We start from the raw sequence: 12,475 nt of genomic DNA on the forward strand, positions 1-12,475 counted from the left end.
GTTGTGGAATGCACTTTTGCAATTAACGAAAATCTCATTGAACAGTCAAATTCCAGTTTATTCATTTCAAGTGATTGCACTGCTTTGGTAACTCACTTTAAATTTGTCGTGATTCTTTGACCTTCACTCGTCCTTACCAACTCTGACCATGAGCGAATGTTTACTTGATATTTGTCAATATCTGTCTCCTAAGAACAATTAGATGGTTTCTGCATGCTTGGTTCTCTTCTCTACTATCGGTAATTACCAGATTCTGAACCAGTTGTGATGTCATACACTTGAACATACTTACATTTCTATACATTAAGTGCGCGTTGCAGTGACCTTGCTAGGAAGTACCAGCAAGTAAAAGAGATGCTAAGAAGAAACATTGTAGAACTCTACAAATAAGCAGAAACTGCAGGAACTCGAGTCGATCTTAAACTCTCACCATGAGGTCAGTAGCAGCTCTCTCACTCCTTATATCAAGGGTGTCAGGTTCAATGTACATGTCTTTATCAATGTGTGAGTCAACACATGTCATGGCGTGCATCTTATCCAGGGTGTACGTAGACACACATTCCTCTTTCATAGAGGTAACGTGGGTCTTCTGTTCTCTGGCTGCATCCACCTCAAGTTCTGATATCATCTGTCTCCTGACTATGTTGTTACTCTAGACAACAAGTTGTTAAGCAGTCAGAGGCAATTCAGGACAAGTTTCCATTCACAGATACTACCCAACTTCTTAAATTTTCTCACAAACTAGCACTCCATTAGGTTCATGTTATTAGACCGAGTCCATTTAATCCTTTTAATCAGTAGCCCATTTATCACAGCATTGTCCTGGTTCAGCTACCTGGTTGGCCAGGAAAGGGAGCAGTGGTAGCTGGGATCTCATGGTCACCAACAGACACCCTACCAACTGAGCTATACTTTTTATATAAATATTCACATAAATAAAATTATATAAGTTATTTTAAGGTATTTTCTGGATAACATTATTGTAGTTACCCACTGAGAACATCTTGTAGTTGTTGTGCTCTGTAGAAAAGTAGGAAGGCAGGCCACAAATTAATAAAGGAAATAAGGAAAGTAGGAATAAAGGTCAGAAATTAGTAAAGCAAAATACTTAAGGATTGAATTTTATTGCAGACTTTTGTGTACGATTATTAACTCAGTCTATTTTTATATGAAATTGTGTGAATACATGGACGTTATTTCTGTGTATTGCTATTAGCAATATAGAAGGCAATTTTATGTTGATTCAACTCAAGTCCTTAATATATTTACTTAAGCATAATAGAGTGGACAACTCCATCCATCAACTACACCCATCACTCGCTACATCTACAAATATATCTTGTATCAACAAATCATTTCAAACCTCAACCTGAGTTATTGACTGTAATCAGTTGACCAACCAGAGTTTACAATCATTCTCATCACACGACTATCTACATTCATATCTCTTTGTTTCTGAGGGTTAAATCTATGTTTACGACTCTCCTCATTTATCTCTATTTGTTTTTGATTGGTTACATCTATGTTTACGACTCTTTTCATTAATCTATATTTGTTTTTGAATGGCTACATCTATATTAGGACTGCCCTGTTACCTGCGTCATTACAGCGTAGCATGGTGCAATTTGGAAGAGCATTCCCACCTCCACTTACAGTTTTTACTGCACAGTGCCTACTGCCATCTACCATACATTTACATGTACTTCCATGACACATGATCTGAAACCAGTCCTTAAGCCTGGTTTCCATATGACAACGCAATTTCGCAACGGAGGGCTGTTTTTTCCAAAGAAATCTGTCTCTCCTACAAAAAAAAGGAAATTATTTACCCGGTCCAATACAACCATGACGCCTACGCACAATATGGAAACACTGCATCGCAGCCCAAGAAATGCATTTCGCACGATCACTGGGCCTCGCACGATCTTTGCGCTGTCATATGGAAACCCGGCTTTAATGTCGATCACTATTTTAATTCATCTCTTTGTTTCAGATAGGTTACATCTATGTTTACAAATATCTTCATTCACTTCTTTTAGTTTTCGATTGGTTACATCTATGTTTATGACTCTTCATTCATCCCTATTGGTTGATAGGTTACATCTATGTTTACAATTATCTTCATTCATCTCTATTAGTCTCTGATTGGTTACATCTATGTTTATGACTCTTCATTCATCTCTATTGGTTGATAGGTTACATCTATGTTTACAATTATCTTCATTCATCTCTATTAGTTTTTGATAGGTTACATCTATGTTTATGACTCTTCATTCATCCCTAATGGTTGATAGGTTACATCTATGTTTACAATCATCTTCATTCATCTCTATTAGTTTTTGATAGGTGACATCTATATTATAACTGCCTATTACCTGTGTCATTCCAGTGTAGCATGCTGTAACTTTGCTGAGCATTACAACTTCTAACGCACAGTAGACATTTACTGCTGCCACACACAATTGAGCATCTACTGCACAGTGCCCGCTGCCATGACACATGATCTGAAACCAGCCCTTCCCACATACAGTGAATGCTCATTCTTTCAGCAACCACACATTAGTGTGAAGTTCATACTGCAGATCAACAGCGACTGCTGGTTCTCTAAAGCCTGGTTCCCATACCTGTCGCAAATCACCGGCGACAGCACCACAGGCTATTACCATTGTAATGGGAACTTACGTGGTCCTCGGTTGCCGCCGAGGACCACTGGTAGTTGCCGGCTGCAACGCAAGTGTTTAGCGCTGTTCAAATTTCGCGAAGAGTTGCAGGAAAAATCTCCCGAAATGCATTGTACAGGTGAAGGTCAACATTATCGAAATGGCGAGCGAAGATTTAATGCCGTTATTAGCGATGCAGCTTTATGTGAAAATAAGCCGTCGGGCCGAGCGTCGCTAGCGTTTTGCTGCACAATTTTACCGCCAGAGTCTCGCAATTGATATGGGAACCAGGCCTAAGCGTCTGCTCTGTAATTTCATTGTTACTGCGCATCACACAAAGTCCTCACCACAGTCGTTGGTGTTTGAAAGTTGAAAATGGAACTAGATTAGGTACACACCTTCATCTAGGATTACCTCCAGTAATTATCATCAACTAATCAATCTTATGCTTTAACTTCCATATCATTTGAAGATAGGGAGTCTGGTATTATCACCTGATTCCTTAAATCATTGTGATTAAATTTGGGTCTTTGTGTTACACTCTGATGGACATTGTATATTAAAAGGATAATAGATTTTTATGCAACTCTATACAATGTGTTCATTGTGATCAATTTGTTTGTCCACTCATGCTCAAATTTAACCAGAATTCACATCTAGCAATTGGATTGTGGTTACACCAATGTCAACTCAATACTTGATTTTGTGATGAGTTTTCACGAAAATTTACTGCGCATATATGTACGGTGTAACGCCAAAGTTCCGACTACATAGTAAACTGCAAAATCTGCACTAGCAACACACTCACTCCATCCAGCACTACATACTGTACTGTAGATAATACCACCACTATAACAATACTGCTTCATGAGCATTAGCGAATAATGTAGTTGTAGTGTATTTATAGTGCATACCATGCGGTAGTAAAACTACGCAAAGCTATAATACTGCTTGGTTGTGGCACACTTACTACTGTTCTGCACTGCTAATGCACCTACATAGATATCCATGCAAAGATATTCTGCAAATGTAATGCATTTTACATATAAACATCAGTGAGTACTTATCAATGCGCAGTTACAATTTTTATATTAGTCAGATATTATTTTTTATAATTTTTTAAAATAGATTTTTGTATAGTTTGTTTATAACTGCCACACATAATCTACCTTTTTAATTCAACTTTCAACCATTGTAATTAATTAGGTCATCTTAGTATCCGGATATACTAACATGGCTGATGTCTGCTAGGAGTCAGTATATTCAATTCTGTTTCTGGCTACATATTTGTTCTGATGGTAATAAGTTCTCATCAGGTAAATAAGTATACAGACTCAGCACAACTAACACATCTTCAAACTCAAAATACAGACCCGTCCCTCAACCTGTACAGTGCTCTTAAACTATTTTTGATTTGTTTTCAACAGAAGCCAGTAACACTGCTCTTGTTTCCCTCAGAGCAAGTAGACTTGAGCTATGGTTCTTAGACTTTCAGGTGCTTCTAAATACCATAACATGAGGTACATAAGATTAGAAGGTGTATTCATACTTTTTCTGGTATATTGTTGTACTTGCTCTGAACATCAAGTAGTATGAAGTATAATCAGATGCATCAAAGGCTTAGGTAGACACCAATATTCAGATGATAGAAATCTCTAGCAGTAATATAGTAGTATATAGATTTAGTAATACTGATAGCAATGTATAAACTACAGTAATTTAATAATTATCAAATATCTAGTAGAGTTTTTAAATATCTGTTCATGCGCAACACATGCATTGAGATGTTGAATCTCACCATATGAAAATGATTCACTGACAGAGTCATATTCAGTGCTCATTTGAATATGTCTTGTTAGCAGGTCAGTTAAAAAGGAATTCAATTATTAGTATCACATCTCATCAGCCCATCAGGTTTTGTCTGTATTCATCTTATTATTCATTTTATTTTGTTAATTGTTGTTCTCGTTTAGTCTGATAATATCAACTTTCTAGATTCTTTGGTACCTCTTATATTTTATTTATGGGCAGGTCATGCACCACTGTCACAGTTTTTATGTTGAAGTTCGGAATCAGGAAGATCTCAAGCTACACATTGAGGACCTCTCCACGCCACCTTGCCCTAGATCACTTAGGCTATAGACACCTCACACTAATCACTGACTCACAGTCGACAGTCATCCCAACTTCTTTGAATTCCTCTGCTTCCTCTCCTGCAGCTTCAAAGTGTAAGTTTCAACTTCCTTTTCCACCTCCTCACAATACCTACTATGTTCATCCCAGTACCTCCTTCCCCTCAAGTGAAAGGTATGTGACTTATACTCTTATCCTTGTTGTATCTCTGTCTTGCCTTCTTCCAATGTCAGCCTTTCTCTCTCTCTCTGTCTATGAGTAACCATGAATAATATTCTTCTCTTCTCAGGTGATAGGCTGATATAAAACGGGTTATTCTCCTCTAGGGAATGTTTGTGTAGTGGGAGTTGTGACACAACTTAAAAAGGTAAGACAACTTTTTCTCAGTAATATAAACCCCAGCAATAGACATATTTTTACTACTACTCTTTGCTGCTTGCATTGTCTTATCAAACACTTCTAATATCAACCAAATATTTTTAATTTACACAATTTTATTTTCTTTCCTACTGTTAATTTTTCTCTCTTCTCACTTTGTTTTGACTCACTGCTTTTTGACATACCCAGAGTCCTGTCCATGGGCCATATGATAGTCTATAGATATGTTTCACTTGTATGTGGACCATATGACCCACAAGCCATATGTTTCACTTACCTGGTCTAGCATATGCTGAAACTGAAAGAAGAATTGTTATCCATTCAAGAAATCACCTTTGTCCTACAAGCAATAAAACCATTCAGTATTTGTAGACAAATAAGCTAATCCGATCAGATCACATTGGAGTTGTGTACTCATTGTTACTTCCTGAAGCCTTCAAGTACAGTGGCTTGTTATACCTGGGTGGTCTGCTTGTGTGTGGTAATAGCTTTACAACTGTCAGTTTACATTCACACTAGAGGAGAGTGGAGAGAGCTTGAGTTGGATGCAGAGAGCTAGAGATCTACTTTAGTTATGGTGAGTATCTATGTACAACATTTCATATAAACAATTTATATTATGATGTAACTAGAACATATTTGTCACTGGAGAAGAGTGGAAAGGGTTTGAGTTGGACGACTTGAAGTTGTCACATAGAAAAATAATCCAGTTTTTTAATTTATCATATAGAGAGTACACTTTGTAACCATAATAGCATCATTTCATAATAGTCCTTGACCTTTTCTATGGCTCCAAAGTTTGCTAAATGGTGTTCAATTGTGATCTAAAAAAAAAGTTCTGCATGTTTGAAATTTGTCTGCTTGAAACCGTTTGATCACTTTCTTAAGGCGTATGCACTGTGCAGCCATCAAATCTCTTTTAAAAGAGAAGAGATATTAAACTTTTCAAGATTTTATACAGGAGCTAATAACTTCTCCGCGTTTGCACTTTGTGTTAAAACCGAGATTGTTACTATTATAAAATCACACTGCGCATTGATAAGTACTCACTGATGTCTATATGTAAAATGCATTGCAGTTGCAGTAAATTTTATGTATGAGTATCTATTATTTTGTACATTCAGGCGCAGCACATTTTCATAAAATTTTGTACCATAATCAAGTATTGAGTTGAATCTGCTGCAACTAATTCACTAGTGTAAGAAGTAAATGCTGCTCAAACTAGAGTTTGGGTGGGCAAAGAACTTTTTAATCTGTATAAGCGCTCTTAAACTTCAAACTTTTTAAAAGTTTTAATTTAATTGAAAGCCTCCGTACCGTTTAAACTCCTTCAATAGCCATTCCAACACTAGTTTTTAGCAGTGTCAAGTTCAGGAACTTAGGATCATCAATCAACAAATGATGATAATATCTGATGCTTTAATTTAAAGTGATATGGGAGTTAGCATATGAGTTCATATGCTTGTTTAATACAGCATCTGACAATTTCATATGATGCAGTACAGATGCTTAGAAATCCAGCTGTTTTAAGTGATTCACCGTATCAACTTCATACCAATGCGCAGTTGCAGTAGATATGCAGTTTCAAGTTATACAAAATGCGCAGTTGCAGTACACATGAATTGCTGGTTTGTAGGTAATGCTTCATACAAGTAGATTGCAGTCATCAATTTGCAGGAGTGAATTTGAAGTAGCAGTAATTGTGTACCACGCACTAGAAGTTGTAATGTACTGCAAAATTACTGCACTGCAATGACAGAGTGCAGCTCTATTGCGTCACAACCCTGGTTAAAACCAAGTCTAGATTGACTTTTGTATCTGATGCGCTGTTGAAACGCCAACAACTCATTTTTAGGAAGTGGAAATACTACCAATTGTTCTCTGAAGAAACTTCTCCTGATTACACAAAAAAATATCTGGTTGCTTTTATCAATAGACAGTGGCAAACAATAGACCTAAGTTCCTTAGCGATACTTAGCTGAATAGTAAGTTGGAATCACTACCCACCCATAATTATATTAGTAATAATATCTGTTTTGGCTACAAATGTTAAGCTATTTTAAATAAAGCCTTTCAACATCTTTGGTCAACAGCAAATGGCACAACATTGTGTTGCCCTGACCATTGAATTTGAGTTAGTCAAGTAGATAGCTGGCTAAATGACTATAATAGCTCAACTTAATATTTTTCCTTGGCCTGTGTTATTGATGACTGGAAACTTGTAGGAAACTACTTTCTATTAATATAAAGTTGTTTATAGACTGTTTACTTTGAAGTTGTCACACCTCCTTAACTACAGGACTAGAATTATATTTATGTAGGCATTTGTTATTTGGGGAGCACAGGTGGTGAACTGTAGTTGAGTCAGGGTCAATGGTTTACAGGGTCAACCAGGTCTACAGGTTGAGTCGAGTCAATGTAGGTAGGGTCATTGTGAACACTTACAAACTTGTTTTTCTGTTATGTTTAGGTTTTAGTCTTGAGGTAGTCCTTTTCCGAGGGTTGGAATAAATTAATTTGCATATAGTATTTTTACATGTGGAAATTTGATTTGACACAAAAGAGAATTGACATCCTCACTTTGTCCTGGAACCTATTAGGCTTGTATGTTGAGGTATGACGGTTTATGCTTATGGTTGTTGGTTGTTACACCAGTTCCATTATATGCACCATAACTGGTATCTTTCTCACTGCTATTATATTGTTGATAGACATAATCGAGGTCACCTGCTCCCACCTGTCAGAAGTCTACCAGGTAATCATCTTGGCTGTGATTGAACATCACTCTAGTAATATTCTCTACTTGACTACTAGCTCTGAGGTGAGAGGGTTGAGAGAATTCACTGTGGTAAGTACAACTATTCTTTGGTATTCAGTTATAATCAAAGCAAAATATATAGTATAGACACTATTTTTTATATGGTTCAAATTCAATACAGTAGACGCTCCTATAACTTATACCTCATATAACCTTAATTCCAGATAACGTAAATAATTTATGTAAAGTTTTTGCTTCGAATAACGTAAAAATTCCATATAACTAAAATAGTCAAGTCAAGCGGGTTCACAAATTCTGTTTGAATGTTAATCTAACTCGCTGCATTTGTGAAATAAAAAATTATGACTTTATAGTAATATATATATCTATTATATATACAACTTACATCACATTTTAGTTTGTCGTGATAGACCGTCACATGTGTCGCCAACACAGAGAGTAGGATAGCTGTGCAATTATTCATAAGTACAAAGGCGATCGGTGCAGGTGTTACAGCGTCGGTCCATTAATCTTAATGTCATGAGTTGGGTTTTTGTCAGAAGTTCTTTTTTATTTCAACCTTGACCCCTGAAAGCAGATAGATGACAAACAGGTAATACTGTGCTTTTATAATAAAAAATAGCAAAAATACTTCGTTGTTTTGCTTAATTGTAAACATATAAAATATGTGTTATTAGTTTTACTTTGCAGAATACACTTTGCTGTTTAGAAGAAAATGAGAAATTTTTTTTGTAAATAAATATTGAAGATAATTGCTCCTTATAAACCCATTGCTGAAGTACTACAATAATGGCCTATGAAACCAGTGAGATTGATCAGAAACAAGAGAAAAGTTGTCGATGCAAACCAATCCAATAATACCGCAGTCACAGTACAGCCTATAATTAATAATGTTAATTCTAGTTTTTTCCTTTTTGTATGGCCAATGGGGCAAGTTTGGCAAGATCTTGGAATGGATTAGACAATTTATTTGTATTTTATTGTTCTTATAATGTAAAACCCCAATAATGTAAACGTTCCTGGAACAGATTATTCATGCTGTAGGAGTGCCTATTGTAGTTTTATCTGCATGAGTTACATAATTAGCAGATAGATGATAGGTTATTATGATAGTATATTACACACAGACTTTCTATGTAGTATTCTCTAGCAGAGGAGACAACTTCAAAGCTACCATAGCTGCTCCAACTTGTACAGTATATCCATAAGACAACCCTTATCTCTAGTATCAGTCACTAGAATGTAATTGATAAAGGTATTGTCAACCTTTTGCTCCAGTCTGTGAAGCATGGAGAAGATGTGAAGCAAGATATTGTCAAATTACTGGTATTGCTGGAGTCTCTGAAGCATGGAGTTTACCATTATCAATCAGTCAGTTTTTACACAAATTGCAACGTGGTGATCATAACTTAACAAAACAGTTCCATAGCAGTGGGTGGTCTATAGTTTACTGCTTTATGGAACACCCTGTTTGTAGTCCTTCAACTATAGCTTTGTTCCTTTCAAATTAGCACCAGCATCAAGTAGTGAAAACAGCATAGCCATTTGTGTTATAATCTATTTGTTTACTTTAGGCTACCTAATTTAAAATGAAAAAAGTCTTGGCATACAACTGAATTGCATCTTCAATTTTACGGTTACCTATTTAACCCTAAGACAGATCTGGAGGAGGCAAGGCTGACAGGAGCTGTAAAAATAGTGCATCCCTTACTGTCATACCGCTTTGAAATAAATAGAAAATAAAAAATAATTTGCTGAAGCTAAGGATATACTCTAAAATATTAACGGTTTTTATATTAAAACCAGATTGTTTTGCTTTTTATGTAAAAGAAAAAAAATCTGGTTTTTAATGTTTGCTATTCATGAGTGTAAACAAGTTTCATATAATCTGCCCCTTTTTTCCCTCGCTCACTACACTCCTGTAGTCTATCTGCTACTGCCTGTTTCTTTAACATGGCATTTTATTACCTTCACAAGTGCATCACTATTAGGTGTGATATCCTGAGTAGCAGCACATTTAACAATTTCATTCATGTGTTTATTTGTTAATCTTGATCACTACTTTGTTTCATTATTGTTGGATATGAAGACCACCTGTTGAGAAATATCAGTAGGCTTCAGTGAGATCAGCAGACCGGTTCAAACCGGTTCGAACTGACTCAGCGAGTCATTAGAAATAAAGTCTTTTGCACAGCTTCACTGAACTGCTAGAAACAATGCATGCATTCATTTTTCTGTCAAATAGAATATGCATTAAAGGAAGGTGACTTGTGATCACAAAGCTAATACTGTGATTACTAGCGAAAGCGTAAAATGAACACCTAAATTTCTTACACACATTCTAAAAATGTGTGATATATTTTTCTTCTGACCGAATAGTATAACAAGAGTCCAAAAATAATGCATTGTTTCTGTCCGTATGCGACTTTCATAGTGGATCAGAATATCTGAAGTGTTATAGTATGCAACTATAAAACTATATTGTTGTATACTATAAAACTATAGTTGTATCTATAGTTTTATATATAATTTTTATAGTGGCTAACTCGTGTCAGTGCATCATGCTGGGTATGAACGGTTTTACAGGTTTAATGTCCTCAAGCAGCTGTAGGGAGCATTTGGATTGAGTTTATCTTTGAAGATCACAAATTTTAATGGAAACTGGAGACTCGCTTGTTTTTTGACATACTCATAGTCCTGCCCTCGGGCCATGTTTCACATGCCTGGTCTAGCAAATGCTGAAACTGAAAGAGAAAGTGCTATCCACTTAGTGACTCAACTTTGTCCTACAAGCAGTAAAACCATTCTGTATTTGTAGATGAGCTGATCTGAGCAGATCACATCGGAGTTGTGCACTCAATGGTACCGCTTAATGCCTCCAAATGAAGCAGCTTTTAACACTTGGCTGGTCCTTTTTGTGTGCTAATAGCTTTATAGCAATCAGTTTACACTCATCACCAGCGGAGAGCGGAAATGGCTTGAGTTGGACGGCCCTAAACCTTCACATTGAAGAAATAATACAGGTAGTACATCGAGTATCTTTTTTCCTTTGCCATATAGATTGTAACCATAGTAACGGTGATTTGCAGTTGTCCTTGACTTTTGCTACTGCTCAAAAACTATGCTAAATGACCTTCAATCGTGATCTAAAAATATTTTTCTTGCTTAAACAAAAGTTGTCAGCTTGAAACCATTAGATGAATTTATAAGGCGCTTGTACAGTGCAGCTGTTAAATCTTTTTTTAAAAGAGACACGACACTTTTCAAGATTTCGTACAACCTAACTTTTCTATATTTAGACTTGTACACAAGATTTAATATAGTTTTTCCATGTTTAGATTTTTGTTAACTTATCTTAACAACAAATTACTTATCAATTATAAAAAATGCACTGCACATTGATAAGTACTCACTGATGTTTATATGTGAAATGTATTAGGTTGCAGTAAATTTTTGCTTGGATATTTATGTAGTTACATTAACAGTGCAGAGCAGTAATAAATGACTCACTTCTTTTTTGACATACTCAGAATTTTATCTCAAGCCAGATTTAATCATCCAACAGTGCAGGTCCTGCTGACAGGCCATATTTCACAAGCCTGGTCTAGCATATGCTGAAATTGAAAGAGGAATTGTTATCCATGCAGTGATTAACCTTTGTCTTACAAGCGGTGCAACCATTCAATATTTGTAGATAGATGAGCTACTCCCAGTAGATCACATTGGAGTTGTGTACTCATTGTTACTTCCTGTAGCCTTCAAGTACAGTGGCTTGTTATACCTGGGTGGTCCGCTTGTGTGGTAATAGCTTTATAACTGTTGGTTTACATTAATCACTAGAGGAGAGCGGAGACAGCTTGAGTTAGATGCAGAGAGCTGGATATCTACTTTAGTTATGGTGAGAATCTATGTACATTTCATATGAACAATTCATAAATCCTGATGCATTTGATACAAAAACTTCAAAGTTATTGTTCAAAAATTATATTTAATGACAACGATATTACTATAAAAACCTTTTTGATAAAGATGAGAAATTGTTCAAAACTTCCTAGTCCAGGATTTCGCTTGTGCAGTTAGTATAAAAAATATAGATCCCATGTAAAACATTTACTTGTGGCTTAGGCATATTCAAACTTCTGAAATGAAATGCTGGAAAATGAAGAATAATATGATGTTTCATGAGTTGTGAAGCTACTATAATACATTTGATAGTAATATAGACATTTCAACTAGTCACTAGCTCAAACTATATTGAACATTGCGAATGTGTGAACTACTGTAGCACCGATATAATGTTACTGTATTGTTACTCAGCAGCATGTAAATCATGGTTCCTTTTTCCACTGTGAGACCCGGCAGTAATCTAATGCAGCAAAACTCCTTGTGCTGTTAGACTTACACATATAACTAGCATTAGTCCTGGGTTTGCTTTAAATATTCATCAAATGTCTTTTTCATATAATAGACTCACATGATGAATTATTTAAATATTGTTTCCTGTGTACATTACTCAATACTATTA

Source organism: Watersipora subatra, chromosome 6 (genome assembly GCF_963576615.1).
Source record: "Watersipora subatra chromosome 6, tzWatSuba1.1, whole genome shotgun sequence".
In the NCBI taxonomy this organism is placed as follows: domain Eukaryota; kingdom Metazoa; phylum Bryozoa; class Gymnolaemata; order Cheilostomatida; family Watersiporidae; genus Watersipora; species Watersipora subatra.